Source organism: Arvicanthis niloticus, chromosome 17 (assembly GCF_011762505.2).
Source record: "Arvicanthis niloticus isolate mArvNil1 chromosome 17, mArvNil1.pat.X, whole genome shotgun sequence".
NCBI classification, from domain to species: domain Eukaryota; kingdom Metazoa; phylum Chordata; class Mammalia; order Rodentia; family Muridae; genus Arvicanthis; species Arvicanthis niloticus.
Window position 1 is genome coordinate 25,419,408 of NC_047674.1, and position 14,921 is coordinate 25,434,328.

Here is a 14,921-nt window from a genome sequence, read left to right on the forward strand (position 1 = left end):
TAAGACGGATACTACCCAGCAGGTTAGTTTCTGTTTATTTAGTTTCTGACTGTCAGCTTGAACTTGAGTTGTTTAAAACTGTAGGTCACTGAATACGTTAAGAGAGTTTCTTGACTATAAAATGAGGCTGTCTTAGATTTTATTTTCAGATAAAAATGTACTTAGCTTGATTATTTGAATAGGCAGATAATATTTTTATACGTTTTTGAAATACCTTCAGACCTTTAGGTTGGTTAAGAATTGGGTATATTGTTGACAGAGAGATCATCCATCTATTTTGGTCACGCTAATTTGGAAAGTTTCACAGTGCCGTTTTAGAATGCATTTCATAAGAAAACATTTTTATAGGCATTAATTTGGAAATCAGGGCTAGCTATTTTCATTTTAGGCTTCTGCTTCTTAGCTATGTGAATCAGAGCATGCTATTTAAGCTGCGTTGTGTTCAGTTTAATCGTTAGTATTTCCTTGTGGATGTAGAATGTAGTATATATTTAACTTTTGTTGTTGTGGCTTTATAAAGCCTGGGATATTTGAAATGCAACAGATTAAACCCAAATGGGGATTCTTTGCTCAAGTGAGGCGGATAGTAGATATGGTGTCACCATTTACTTCTTGGTTTCTGTGGTGCTGAGATCAAACACAGGGTCTCACACAAACCAGATGAATGCTCTGATGTAGCTGCGTTCTCAGCCCTCACTTATAGTTGAGTGAGGTCCCCAGTACAGTTTCAATCTTGAGCTAAATAATTTTATGTGTATTTCTGGTACACAGTAGCCCTATGTTGCAGTAATCACAGCTGCCATTATTTTTTACCGATAACAAAATTGACAGCTGACACAGGAGATTTAACTTTCCTATGAACCTCTAATGGTGAACACCAAACCCAGGATGCTCTCACAATGCCAGGCTGGGAGTTAATAAATGTGGGAGGCATCTGTTACAGTTGACAGTAGCCTTGGTATGCATGTCAAGGTGTTTTTATGTAGACACTTGGACCCAGGGCTTGCTCTACCATTGAATTGCATACTCAGCCAGGCCAGGGTTGTTAAATCATTGCTTTAAGTTCCTAGAACAGAAGATCCAATGTCCAAGTATGAGGCTTGAGTTTCTCCATGATGAATATCACTCCAGAGAACAGTGGGGTTTCCAGCTAGCTTCCCTTAGAAACACTAGTGTGGACACACTTCAGTGGCCATTCCCACGATGCCTTCATAGAGGTCCTGCTACAAAATTACAAAGTCCAGGCTAGAGCCCATCTTTATTAATGTTTTCAAACAGTTGCTCTGGCTTCTTCCTAAGCCATATCAAGTTCAAAGTCATAGTAAGGGTGGGAGCAGCTAAAATTGAAATGGCTTGAATGTTTAATGTAGCCTTAGAGCGGAAATTGTTCTCAGAGTTGGGAAGCAGGCGGAATATTCATAGAAATTTGAGTACAGGATCCCAAGTCAGCGTCAAAACAATATTCCATACCAACTTACTATTTTTAACACTAGCTTTTCAAGGCTGGTTAAGAGAGAAGGAAGAGAGAGGAGGAGGTTAAGCTTCTCCAGTCTTGGGACAGGTCTGTAACATTGTTCTTCCCTTTTTTTTTTGTGGGAGGGAAGATTGTCTCTTCAGGACTTAGCATTTTGGTGACAGTGACGGGGTGCAGAGCAAATCAGCAAGGATCTGGTTCCTTCTGCATTGTGCTTGAAACAGAGGAATCTATAAACAAGAACTTGGGCAGTCTTTTGCAGTTGCAGGAGTGACACCATTTGCTTTGTTCTTGTGATGTAGACAGCAATTAAAAAAAATCATGAAGGTATAGAATGGTGGGCATCATTTCAAGATTATAGAATTATATTTTAAAATTAAAGGGTTCAAAAACTGATGACCTAAATCTTTCCCCAAGAATTAACAAATTTCTCATTTTGCCCCCCTAGGAATGCTCCTCATCTGTAGTTAATCTTAGAATTAACATGTAGCAAATTACTGCCATGGTGCCTTCAGTAGGGAATGTGCCTGGTGGCTCAGTTGATTAGAACCCTGTGCTAATGAGGTCACAGGTTCAGTTCCCAGGAGACAAATTCACCTCACTCTGGTCTCCCTTCTGAAGCCCCAGCCTGGTCTCTGAGTGGACAAGTAGCCTTCTGGGTTGGAATTCGCACGACTTTTGTGTGGTTTGTGGGAAAAATAACTCTAGCAGATGCATTAAATTAATTTGGGACATGTCAGTGATTATTTAGGGTAACAAAATGGTACCCCAGAGGCTGCAAAGACTTCTTGAAGATTGTGCCAGGTGTCTCATTTCCTGGGTGTTTGACTGATGTGTGTTGGAGGGGAGAGTTATCTAGAGCTAGGAGGTTGGGGCTTTATTTAAATGGCATTATCAGAAGGATGTTTAGGAGAACAGGCTGAGTTGCCTACTGGTAACTTATACAAAAGATGGAGCACCATGGTTTTCATTTAATATATGCACTCATGCAACCCATGGGATGGTCTCTCTCCCAGTCAGATGTCCCTCAGCATTTACGTCTAGCCTGCCAGGAGTAAGTGGCTCTCGTTTATGCATTATTTCCATTTTCAGTTCCAATCTCACCTCAGGCATCATCTTTTGGGTACTTTTCCAAGGTTAAGTCTCATCCAATTGTGACTGAATGCATTGCTATCCTCTGAGGCCATTTGCTGGATTTCAAGAGACTTCCTGCCCTCACTAATAATTCCCAGAGGGCTTTCATTGAGTGGCTTCCCAAAGTCTTTGAGATGAGGAGTCACTCACTGTACTGTTGAGCATGTTGCTGAGTTCCTAGGCTGTTGTACTGAGGAGATTCTCTCACCTCATCCTCTGCTTCCCCAAATGCTGGTACCCTAAGTCTATAGTACCACATCTGGCTTAAAAAATAATTTTTTTCTAGCAACAGTGCCCTCCCATCTAGCAGAATGGATTGCGTACAGAAGGTGTGCATAGCCTCCATTTTTATATGCTATTATAAGGATGAGTTCTGTTTGAAACCCACAGAGCAGAGCACAAGTACGGAGTTCAAATGTGTGATCTGGTAGGATGAGAACCGAAGATACCCACTGAGAGGAGGAGAAAGATACCCTTTGCCGGACAATGGATGAAGAAAGACATAAGGAGGAATGGGAAAGGGTCCATGGTGGAAGGATTGATAACTTTGGGAGTTATCAAGGGAAACAGATAAGGTTAGAGACAACACTAGGACTGGCAACTGGACAATAGATCCAACAGGAAGGGATGAACATAAAGACAGGAAGCTAAGAGGTATACAAGAAAGGTAAACAAGGAAGGCTATCCCTCAGAACCAAGTGAGAATGAAAGAAAGAGAATAAAAAGAAAGAAGGAAGGAAGAGAGGGAGGGAGGAAGAAACATCATGGCATCTGTCAATATCTAGTCAATTCCAGCATGATATGGGCAGTAGCAGTGTTCGTGGGCAGAAAGGTGGGGTTGGGGTGGAGTGCAGTGATAAAGAGTGCTTAGCAGGAATGAGGCCCTGTGTTTCATCTCAGCACATAAACAAACAGCTCGTCAAATCCCACAATAATATCACCATCATCTCATTATCACTATCACCATCACCTGCAGCAGCAGCAGCCATAACAGGAAATGGAGGTCACTGAAGACAAGCATGGTCCTCTTGCCAAATCATACCCATGTTTTCTAGAAAATGCTTAGAGTAACATACCTGAGAAAGGTATGGGAAATAGCTGGGTATTAAAGATACAGTTATGCATTCACATTCTCCCACCATTACTACCTTATTCATATGAAATGGCCTATGAGGTGTTACTGTGCAGGTAACCTATGTGCTACATATTGTGTGTACTATACTTCAATGCAGACTTGTGCTATCATGTACATGGTGATTGCAAGAGAAAGATGATGTGGGAGGGCAGGGAGACATGTTTACCTTTGCTTTTATTCACCATTTAGAGCATTGCAACAATCTGTAGTACTTTCCTCATCTAAAAATAAAGGGGAAAAATGAAAGAATAAAAAGAATTTAAATTGGCTCCCATTCTTCACTGTCAAGCGGAAATCAGTTAGGTAACGGTACTAAGTTCTGGGTTGTCACACAACCCCTACTAACTAGGAATAGAGTCCCATGAACAACATGAGAGTCACACCTGGCTACACAGAATGCCGAGCTCACGGCCACCTCACACATAGATGGCATGGGGACATTCGATGAGCTGGGAAGTTATATATCCTCAGCAGGCAGGACATACCAACACGTAGGCTATTTCTATGGGATGAGAGCAAACAGTCTCTTTAGACCATGTGTGCCTATGTAAGCCAGTAGCAGGGAGTGGAGGGTCATGGAGGAGGTTAACTGCAGGGAGAGAACTTGAGCTTGGAGGAGAGGGGCATTGGAGAACTTTCTTCTGATCCAGTTCAAGGGTGGCCAACAATAGTGGATGAAATAAAGTGACTGAGAGTTGTGTTGTTACCTCAGATGTACTGTTTTAAGGCAACCCTCTTGGGATTTAAAAAAATCTGATTCAATTAGAGATAAGGTTTTGCTATGTTACCTAGGCAGGGGCTGACAATTCTTTTGCTTCAGCATCTGCAACAGCGGGGACGATAGCATTCATTACTCAGATAAGGCACAACTCATTTCTTAGAGACCAACAAGGAACAGCGCAGAGGTGACTGCTCTTCTCCTGAATTAAGGAAGTGGATGGTTCACAAGGGACCAACAGGGAGAGCATATTCATTCATGCCAGAGACAGCACTGAAGGAAATCCCTTGGGGGTGTGCTTGGGAAAACCCACATCTAGAAACTGCAGCAGACCTTTCTGGGTCAGGATTGGAGAGGAGAGGCTATCAGGACACAGGGAGATCCAGGAGTGGGTGGGATGGGTGTTGGCTCTGGATGCCACATGGAGAGGTTCTCAGATAGGGGACGAGTGACCTTCTAAATGGTTTCTGTCCAAGCTCAAGAGCTTGAGTTTCATTCAGGGAACGAAGATGTGCTTAGGAGTCCACTTGTGCTTTATTTCATTTCCAAACTTCCACTGGAACATCTGCTGACAGAGAGATCCCTGCATTTGGGTCATTCCCATGGGTAGACCCAAGCAGTGTAGTGTTTTACCCTGTAGCTGAAGGTGCATGGATAAGGCTTCCCTCTATGGCCCTTAATGAAGTATTTTCACAAATGAGACCTGTCTCATGCCCTTCCCACCACCCAGCATAGTAGCCTGTGTAAGTATTCACATTTCTTCAGGTTGTTCATTGACATAGGAAAGACTCAGGTAGAACATATGGCCACGAGCACTCCTGAACCTCATGTCTCAGTTCTGGTAAGCTCTCTCAGAGCTGAGTCCTGAGGAAAGGCTTCCAGTGGTCACACTAGGAACTGTTTGGGCCCCTTCCATTGGCTTCAGAGGACTTATCTGTGAGAAAGTCTGTAGTGAACAGGAAGGCATGCATGAATAACTATGACCTCTCCCATTACCAGTGGGAGGCAGCCAGCTTGTGGTGGTGTATACTTACTGAGCAGACAGGAGGTCACTTTCTAATCTTCCTCCATGGCCTGCGTATCCACAGAAGACATTATCAGGACTCCAGAGTTCTGATGTTGGGGCACAGGCAATGTGGACCAATGGGAGTTTCACTCACCTTCTATTCCAACACAAGTTTGAAGCTGTGATGGTTTTGGATTGAGTTGCCATAGAGAATCATCAACTTGGACCCTTCAATGCCTTGTGCCTTTTGTCACAGTAACTGCTGTGGTCCCAAGAATCACTTCTGAAGTTCTGAAGTGTGTCAGTATTTTGTGACACATACATGCCACACAGACTAGCTAGTGTAGATCTCCAGCTATGTCTGTCTTTCTTGGCAGGTTAGAGAAGCCTCTGGGGCAACCAACTTACTCAGTCTGGTCATCCAAGTGTAGGGTGTAGTGCCCTTTGTTTGAGCTCAAATGAAAAGACCACACAGTCCAAGGGTCTGCTTCTCTGTCAGGATGCTACGCTGTGAACTTGGCATTTGAAATGACCTGTGAGATTGAGGCAGACAGACAAGTATTGGTTGTGGTACTGGGAAGAGTGTGTTCCTCTCTCCTCACTTCCTGCCCTAGGACTTTGGAGTAGAGTTCTCTTAAACCCATCTTTCACATGGGGTTGATGTCATCTACCTTGTATATAATGGAGGGTTAAACAGAATAATTATCATGCCTGGCATCCAAACGATGCCTGGTCCTCATTCCAAGGAATGAATACTCTTGATAACAGGCTTACTCCTTCTCCAGGTAGAATGTTCTTCAGGTAGTGTCCTACCTACTTGCTGTTAACAGGACATTCAGAGGGATATGAGATTTCTCTGTTTAATTTGTGTTGTCTTCTCACATTAAAATGGAGAAAAAAAAAACTTATAGCACCACAAAATAATTGAGCTTTAAAAAGTCTTCATTGGGCAACAAATTCAAAGAATATTCTTATTAATGCATGTTCTTATAACTGAAGCATCACTTCTCAAATATTTGTATGTAGCGGCCAGAGAAGCCAGCACAGTGGGTAGCAGGCCTAGGGACGTTTTCCATGTGTAGCCTGGGATGGCAAAGGCAGGGAGATCCTTCAGTTTTGTGTAGTGGTTTTGGTCTCCAACATGAGCAGTGAATGGTATAGTTTCTGCTCTGGAACCTGTAAGAACTCCCATGTAACTGATCCTTGTAGGAGATTCCCCTTGAAGTCCACGGGGGTTCTTTGAATGGAAAACATGCAAATAAGAATCAGGCCTGATGTAATCTTGGTACGAGGGACTGTTCACCCAAATATTAGCTTTTTAGCCTGGAAACTAGGTTTTGATCATGAGATAAAAGAATTCTTCCTTCCCCTCCGTAAAGCACTTGGTACATGGACAACCAAAGCATTATCATGTGCACACCCAGGAGAGGATAAGCTTGCTAATTACTGAAGAGACCTAATTAAGCCTCAGATACTGTTGAGCTTCATTTTTTACTTTAAACATATGAATAGGATAAATATTCCCAATTCCACGGCAAGTTGCTGTATGAAAAACAAAACAACACCCCTGTCCCCCCAACAATGTTACTCTCTGGAAATATCACTCATCTGATGTGGTAATTTAGAAAAATATATCTATTAGAGATAGTTAGAGATATATGAATTTTTTTTTTTTTTTTTGGTTGGAAAAGCTTCACCGATGAAGAACAAAGCTGAAAATTGTAGACAAGTTAAGTAAATTAAATCACTCACTGTCTTTCTCCACCCCCCCCTTCTTTCTTCAATGACTTTAAAAGTTAAAGGTAATTTGCAAAGAAAATGCTCAGTTTGAATTGGTTTGTAATATCTGTTAATGATCTCGGAAAAAAAAATTCACGTACTCACAGTTCTCTCCCCAAGGGAACTCCAGTGTGCTATCGGGAAAATTTTCCAAAGTCTGAAATGTCGTTAGCTAGTGATTTTCTTGAAGTAAAAAGCCCAGAAAAAAATTATATAAGGTATACAAGTGCACAGGACAATCACTCTGATGAATAATGTCTGTGTTTTTCATAATGTTTCGTATCGAAAAATGCAGCAATTGAAAGCCAAGCTTCTAAACTCCGGATCTGCTTGAATTGGTTCACTGTAGTCATCCCTTGTTTATTTCACACGTATATTGCGTTCTTCCGTATATTTATAGATTGTTGTTGTAAAAACAGTAGTGTTAGGAACAATTTTGATTATGTTCCTTGCATTTACCTTTTGGAAACACAAGGTGTAGTCTAAATACAGACCTACAGGTGCTGCCTTCTCAGGTTAAAACAATAACCTGTTTCAGAGTGTTCAGCCAGGTGCCTGGAGTGGAGGTGCGAACACCCAGAAGACTGGAGGGCTATTGGGTATTAGGTAACAGTACAGTGAAATACTATATTAAGGGGGAAATATCCCCTTGACCCCCGGCTGGTGGTGGGTTTTTGCCTGTTATGCACAGGAGGCTTTGTAATGCAATGCTACCTCTGTGTAACTGCAGATTCCATCCTGGCTGCTGGAGTTTGTATGGGGGAGGGGCTAGATTTTACTAACTGTTGCTGTGTAGTTGCCGGACTCTGTATATTGTATACATTGTATACATTGCAGGAGTAAATGCTTTGTACATAGTCTCTATTTGTTGCTTTTTAATTAATTCTTTGAGAATTTCATATATATATATATATATATATATATTATTATATTTTGATCTTATTTGTCCCTTACTTTTCTGCCTAACTCCTCCCACATCTGTCCACCCCACTCAACTTCAAGTCTTCTTATTTATTTATTTATTTTAAATAACCACCTGATTCCAATTTGTGCTGTTTGTATACTCATAGAGTGGTGCCGTCCACTGGATGTTGGTTGAAGTATGGTTGACCTATCTGGGATCACACAGTTAAAGAAAACTGACTCTTCTTCCCTTAGAAGCTGCCAACAGTCAATAGAGCCATGCTAAAATGTGAACTGGCTTGATCTCACACAGGCTGTGAGTTTATGTGTGCAAGCGTCCTGATCATGTCACATCCACAAGCATTGTTTTGCTCTGGTTCCTTTTGACTTTGAGCTCTTAAAAGGCCCCTTTCCCCCTTTGCAGGATGGTCTCTAAGCCTTCAGGAAAAGGTGTGATACTGATGTGACCACTCCACTGCCGTTGACCAATTGTGAGTTTCTACGTCAACTGCTATTATATTGTCCTTATTTCTTTTACATTGTATCTTTAGTTCTCTTTTCTCTTTCTTCTTAGCTCATTGCAAGACATTCTCTCCCTCCGAGTCTAGCTGGACTAAATCCATTCTTCCTGTTTTCTATCTATTTCACATACACACATGTTGAATGACATCATGAAGCAAAATGAACATTTGGAATGTTTAAATTAGGGCTTCGTTGGAGTTCCACATATGGAAGATGTGAAGAGTGCAAATGTGGCATTCAGTGAATCGATCCAGCGTTAACACATTCTCTAACCACGCCCACCCACGACAGGAAAAGTAAGATCAATGACTGATATTCCCAATTGCTCCTATGATGCAATGCTATCTTCTTTTTTTCCCCCAAAGGCATCCACATCCTAATATTTGACATCATTGCATTGCATTTTATTTTCTCTCTTTCTGTTTTTTTTTTTTTTTTTTTTTTGAAGTTCACATAAGAGAAACAACAAGGAGATATTCATTTAAAGATTAAGATTAATTGCTATGCTGGATATTCTCAACATGCAATAGATATTCATCTATGTTCGTCTTTCTTCTCTCAATATTATCTTGGCTACAATTGTAGTATTTTATTTTGTCCACAAAAGACAACATATTGCAAAAGTGAATCCATCTTCTTTTCATGAACGTTTCAGTTGTTTTGAGTTCTAAAGATTTCAGTGAGCTCCCCTGTAGGCGGTTCCTGAATGCGACTTGCTGAGTGTGTGCATGCGTTATGTTTAGTCTATATTTACACTGAACAAGAAATTGCTAAATTGTAGGGCAGAGCTGTTCAATGCTAGTCTATAATGCTGAGTATGCATACCTTTCCAAAGAGATTGTGTCAGTCTCGAGCAGTGAACGTGGCTGCTTGCTCTGTTCACGCTTACTAGTCATTCTGGCGGCGTGCAGCAGGCTGGCATTGTGAGCTTAAGTCTACTGAGCCTTTGGTTGTTGTCCTTTCTGAGCATTGTTCTCAAGTTGCCTCTCTCTCTCTCTCTCTCTCTCTCTCTCTCTCTCTCTCTCTCTCTCTGTGTGTGTGTGTGTGTGTATGTGTATGCATGTTATTACATGCATGTCAGTGCTGAGGATTCAAAATTAGGTTTTCATGCTTGTGATGCAAGTACATATCCACCCAGCCATCGCTTCAGCCCAGACTGCTTATTTTAATATTGAATTCTCATCTTTTCTTGCTGATTCGTAGATGTCCGTGTAATTTACATATGGATCTCCTATGGTTTCAACTTCCAAGTGCTGAGAATGTTATAAGGCTTCTGAACTTGACTTTTCACTTTCTTTATGGTTTCTTGTGAATGGGTTCATTTCTTTATGGTTGGTACTTTTATTATTTGGAGAGAGTTTTTCCTTAACCCCAGGCTATAAAAACATCTTAATGATGTTTTTTAGTAAGTTTGCTATTTCACTTTTTACATTTAAATCCACAGTCTACATGGCCTTCATTCCCCCTTCTGTCTCCTTTCTTTCCTTTCGCCACAAAATTTCTGTGTTTTCCCTGTCCTGTATTTCTTTCTTGTGACCAGGACTGAACCCCAAAGATGCTGTGAACGCCAAATGTTTTATACCACAGAGTTGTATTCCTGGCCGATGGCACTGATCAAGTTATCCCTTCTGTTTTCAGTGTCTGCTTCTGCACCCATCTCAGGAAAGACCTCTTTCCCCAGTGCTCTGCATTGCCATTTTTTTTTTTTTTTACTGTAACTTAAATACTTTCTTCGTGCACAATGATGGTATGTCCTTCCCTCTTTATTCCACCTGTGTGACAAATTATTCAGCGGGTTTCTCTCGCACTTTTAAATTCCTTGACAATTTCATACACATACCCAACAGCTTTTAGTGGTTTCCACGCTCCGTTCCTGCCCTCTTCCTCGGAACGCTTCTTCTATCCAACACGGCCCCTGCCTGCTTTCCTATCTTCTTTTTTCAATGGGTTTTTGAATGTTAACCAACCTTGTACTTTGGATTAAACCCAACTTGGATGTGAAGGTTTTATTTTACATCCCGTTGCATATGTTTTCTTCATTTTGGCAATAGGCACTCTCATAATGATGTCTGTGAATTAAGTGTGACTACAATTTTCGCTAATGTCCTCGTCCATCACATCATCAAGTTCAGATTGTAAAGTGAGAGAAGAGATATATTTTTTCTAGATTTCGGTCAAAGGGAGCACACCGGAAGTCTAGGGAACACACCGGAAGTCTAGTTCAACAGAGCAATCTAACAGTATCCCCTGAGCACTCGCCACAGCTCTCTCTCCTTCCAATCTTCTGTGTATCTTGAAGTGGGAATCTGGCTCTGTATGAGTTCTGCATAGGAAAATAAATGTAACCGGACTGCTTGCCGAGTTTCCAAAGGCCATTCAACAGTATATTCTTGTGTCAGAAGCTGGGATTAGTTACTCTGTTTTGATTTTGGAAACCATGTGCAATGGCCATGTAGGTTCAAAAAAAAAAAAAAAAAATCTACGACAGGAGAAGCCTCCTGGGACAAGAGACGAACAGTCAGCTAAAACATGGTCCTCATGGTGAGTCTTCAAAGCTAGTTTTATCTCTGACTTTGAAACTTCGGGCACTGCTCCTGAGAACTTTTTTATTTTAAAAAACATGCTATAGGTCCTATACAGTCCTCTGCTGTATAGGACCCTGCTTTCTTGGTTGGTGTCATCCTAGTGCAGGGCCAACCTGCTACCACCAACAGGCTGGATTCTGTACTGGTCAGCTGACCATATTAACCCCTTGCTGAAAACCCTGAGCTGGTTTTGTTTTGTTCTGCAATGTGAATGTAGGCTTGGCACAGGTTCACCTATGACCTGTAATTTTTGTCTATGTAGGCTGCTTAAGCATATCCAACTTTTAGACTAGAGAATTTCTTGTTTTGTGCTCTTGAGGATCAAATGAGAACCTTCTGCCTGCCAGGCAAGTACTCTGCCCCACAGCCTCACTCTTGGCCCTGGACTGGACAGTTTATAAATGCAAGAAATGTACTCACTGCTCACAGTTTTAGTAGTGGGGGAAATCTAAAGTGCCAATGGCTGCAGTGTCCAGTTAGGGCCTTATAAATGGTGTCTTGGCTGCATTCTTGCATGGTAGAAAACTCAGAGAGCCAGTTTGTGCCGTTTTTGTTTGTTTGTTTTACAACGTGGGCACTATTCTTATTCATGAAGGTTAAGGACCATGATTTTATCATCCGAAGGCCCCACCTCTTAACAATGTCACACTCTGTCTTGGCAAAACCACTCGGCTAAATAGTTTTTATTCACACAACCTAGAGTAACCTTGGAAGAGGGAACTGAATCCTGAAGTATTGCTACAATCATATTGGTGTATGGCCATATCTGTGAGAAATTATTTCAGTTGATTGCTGCGGGGAGGCCCAGCCCACTGTGGCTTGCCCCATCCCTAGGCAGATGGGCCTTGGCTGTAAAAGAAAGCCAGCTAAACATGAGTCCGAGAAACAGCCCAGTAAGCAGCATTCTTCCATGGTTTCTGCTTCAGTTCTTGCCTGGCTTCCCTCAGTGATCTGCACATGGAAGGTGAAATAAACTCTTTTCTCCCCTAAATTGCTCTTGGTCATGGTGTTTATTTATTTTTAATTTATTTATATCTATTTTATGTGCTTTGGTGTTTTGCCTGCATGTATGTCTGTGTGAGGGTATCAGATCTTGGGAGTTTCTGACAGTTGTGAGCAGCCATGTGGGTGCTGGGATTTGAACCTACGTCCTCTGGAAGAGCAGTCAGTGCCCTCAGCCACTGAGCCATCTCTTCAGCCCCAGTCATGGTGTTTATTACAGCAACAGAAAACAAACTTGAACAGTCACTTCATGGTTTTGAGCAAGAGGTTAAACACGGTCAGATTTCCATTTAAGAGTCAACAGTTGAATGCCTGAGAAAGAATGGATCAGCATCCAGACTGTGTACTAGGATAAAGCAGGAACCCAGGAAGACACCAATATTCAAACTATAGCACCTGCCTGTGGCTTGGCTCTCCAGCTTGCTTTCTTGGCTACTCTAGTCTCTGATTGTTCACTCTGTTCTACTCTGGCTGTGTCTACTGCTAGCTGTCTGTGGACCAGGGTTCTAAGTGTCTCAGCTTCTGTTCGTGCTGGTCTTTTTAAATACAAGAAACCATCTATGCATTTTTCCACTCTTTAATAATAAGCTTAGGCTAGATAGCCTTGTCTCCACCCAGCTGGGGCTGCTGGCTCTTAGTTCTGCCCACGATTTGTCTGTGAGAATAGACAGATGTGGAATTGCTTGTGGCAGAGTGCTGGCCCCAGTGATCTGGATGGATCTGGAATTTTCTGTATGTTTTGTGTGTGTGTGTGTGTGTGTGTGTGTGTGTGTGTGTGTGCGCTCAACTAACATTTATAGATACACACAGCACAAACCACAGCTCTGGGTTTCATTTTGTTTCTTTGTATAAGACCGGGATGGAAGTAAGAGGTCTACCTGCATCATCAGCGTGAAGGTTGAAGGCCAAGGCTGGGGGGATTCTGTAATTCTGTATCTCACTGCTCTCCCGGTGTAACAAAGTGCAGTCCCGTTATTAAAATCTTCTTATGATGGATGTCACCATTTATTGAATAGATCAGCAACAGAGATCTTCTGTGAAGGTAGATTTCTCCTGAGCAATTTAAAAATTCAAACAAACAACCAACAAACAAACAAACAAAAAAAAGGAGTCTTGCTTAAAAGGCAAATTGAACAAGATCCTGCCCCTGTCTCTTATTAATAAAAGAGTTTACACAGAAACTCTTTAAGAGGGAGTGTGAGGGATTCACAGGGATCATTAAAGTCTACTAGACATTCACTTTCACTGTGTAAAATTGGCCGTGTCCTCAAGATGGTATCACATAAAAATGGGCTTTCTGAGGCTCTTCTCTGTGAATGGGCCCTGGCTGCACAGTGGGGCATTCATTTTATTTGGCCCATTTATTGCAAGTACATTCTAAATTTGGCCTTAATTATTTTTCCTTTCACAAAAAAAATATTTTGTGGGATCTTTTTGAACCCTGACTACTTCCTTCTTGCCCCTTAAAACAGAAGCCAGGAGTGATATTTTTGTTCTCTTCTAATTAAAATAATTGCTTGGTTCCTTTTAACTAGCTTCAATGCAGTTATTAGCCTAATACATGGATGGGTGCCATGGGGTGCTTGAGGAACGACATGAAAAGTGATCACGCAGCTTCACACGAGAAAGAGTCCGTGGTGCCAGGGAGAATGATTTTCTTTCAGCCGGCATTTCAGAAGGGCCTTTCGTAAACCTGCCCTCCCACACCCGCATTGAAGACTGTTAAATGAAAGAATAGTTCTGTCTCTTTCTAAAGGTGTACAGCCAAAGCCAACACAGTCCGATCTGAAGAGGACCACTTGATATGCTGAGCACAGCACAAAGACCTGGGTCTGGCTTTAATCTCTACCCCTGTTTTGTCTTTCAGAATAACTGCCATGGAAGGATGTTCGTCCTGCCAATTGGCACTTACCAATGACACCGAGGGAGAGGGACAGAGTGCCTAGGTATGAGCCTTCATCAAGTGTTATGAAGGCCCTTCTCCAACAGAAAGTGCTCATGTGAAGAAATGATGCTTTGGACAAGACTTGCCTCCAAGCTGGTGTCCAGGGCTTGTCAAACGGGGTCCCTGGGCATCATCCCTGTTGCATATTCTTTCGAATAAAGTTCTATTGGACACAGATCTGCCCACTGTTTTCTGTATTGTTTATAGTGTTAGTGCATTTACACAGCACCAAATGGCTGTGGCAGAGACTGTATGGTCTAGGAAGCCTCATGGCTCTATACAGGGGAAGTTTAGGTCCTGATATCTGTCACTTAGTTTAATATGTATCTATTAAACACCACCGAAGAGATACATGCGTAGCAATTTTCCTTTGTTTTCTTCCCCCAACCCCTGCATCCAGCTCCACCACTAGAGGTGGTATCTGGGCTGAGCACTGTGCTACCTGCTTCTTTTACATGTTTTTACAACAGCATCCATTTAACAAAACTGCTCAGGGCCCTTGGCGATTCACTAATTTTACGAGTAGAAGTGGCATGTGAAGGGAAGGTCGCAAAGACTGAGGGAGAGAAGTTAAGGTCAGAGATAAGGTTCTCCCAGGGTTAGTTGGCTCAGTGGCAGATGCAGATCATGACAGGCCCTTCCTCTGTCTGTAACTGAGGAGAGCTGGACATGCAGGAACTTGTGGATGGATGATGTCTTTATTGATGATGTCAGCACT

General features: G+C 42.0%; 1 long non-coding RNA gene across 5 annotated transcripts in view; it reads left to right on the forward strand.

The window, feature by feature from the left end:
* Positions 1–14,380, forward strand: part of LOC117722599 (uncharacterized) — a 44,490-nt gene extending 30,110 nt beyond the window's left edge. For all 5 annotated transcript variants that reach the window (XR_013104635.1, XR_013104636.1, XR_013104634.1 and 2 more), the window contains one exon: positions 14,126–14,380. This is a non-coding gene — a long non-coding RNA (uncharacterized LOC117722599). The remainder of the gene's footprint in view (positions 1–14,125) is intronic.
* The last annotated feature ends 541 nt before the right edge of the window (positions 14,381–14,921 follow it).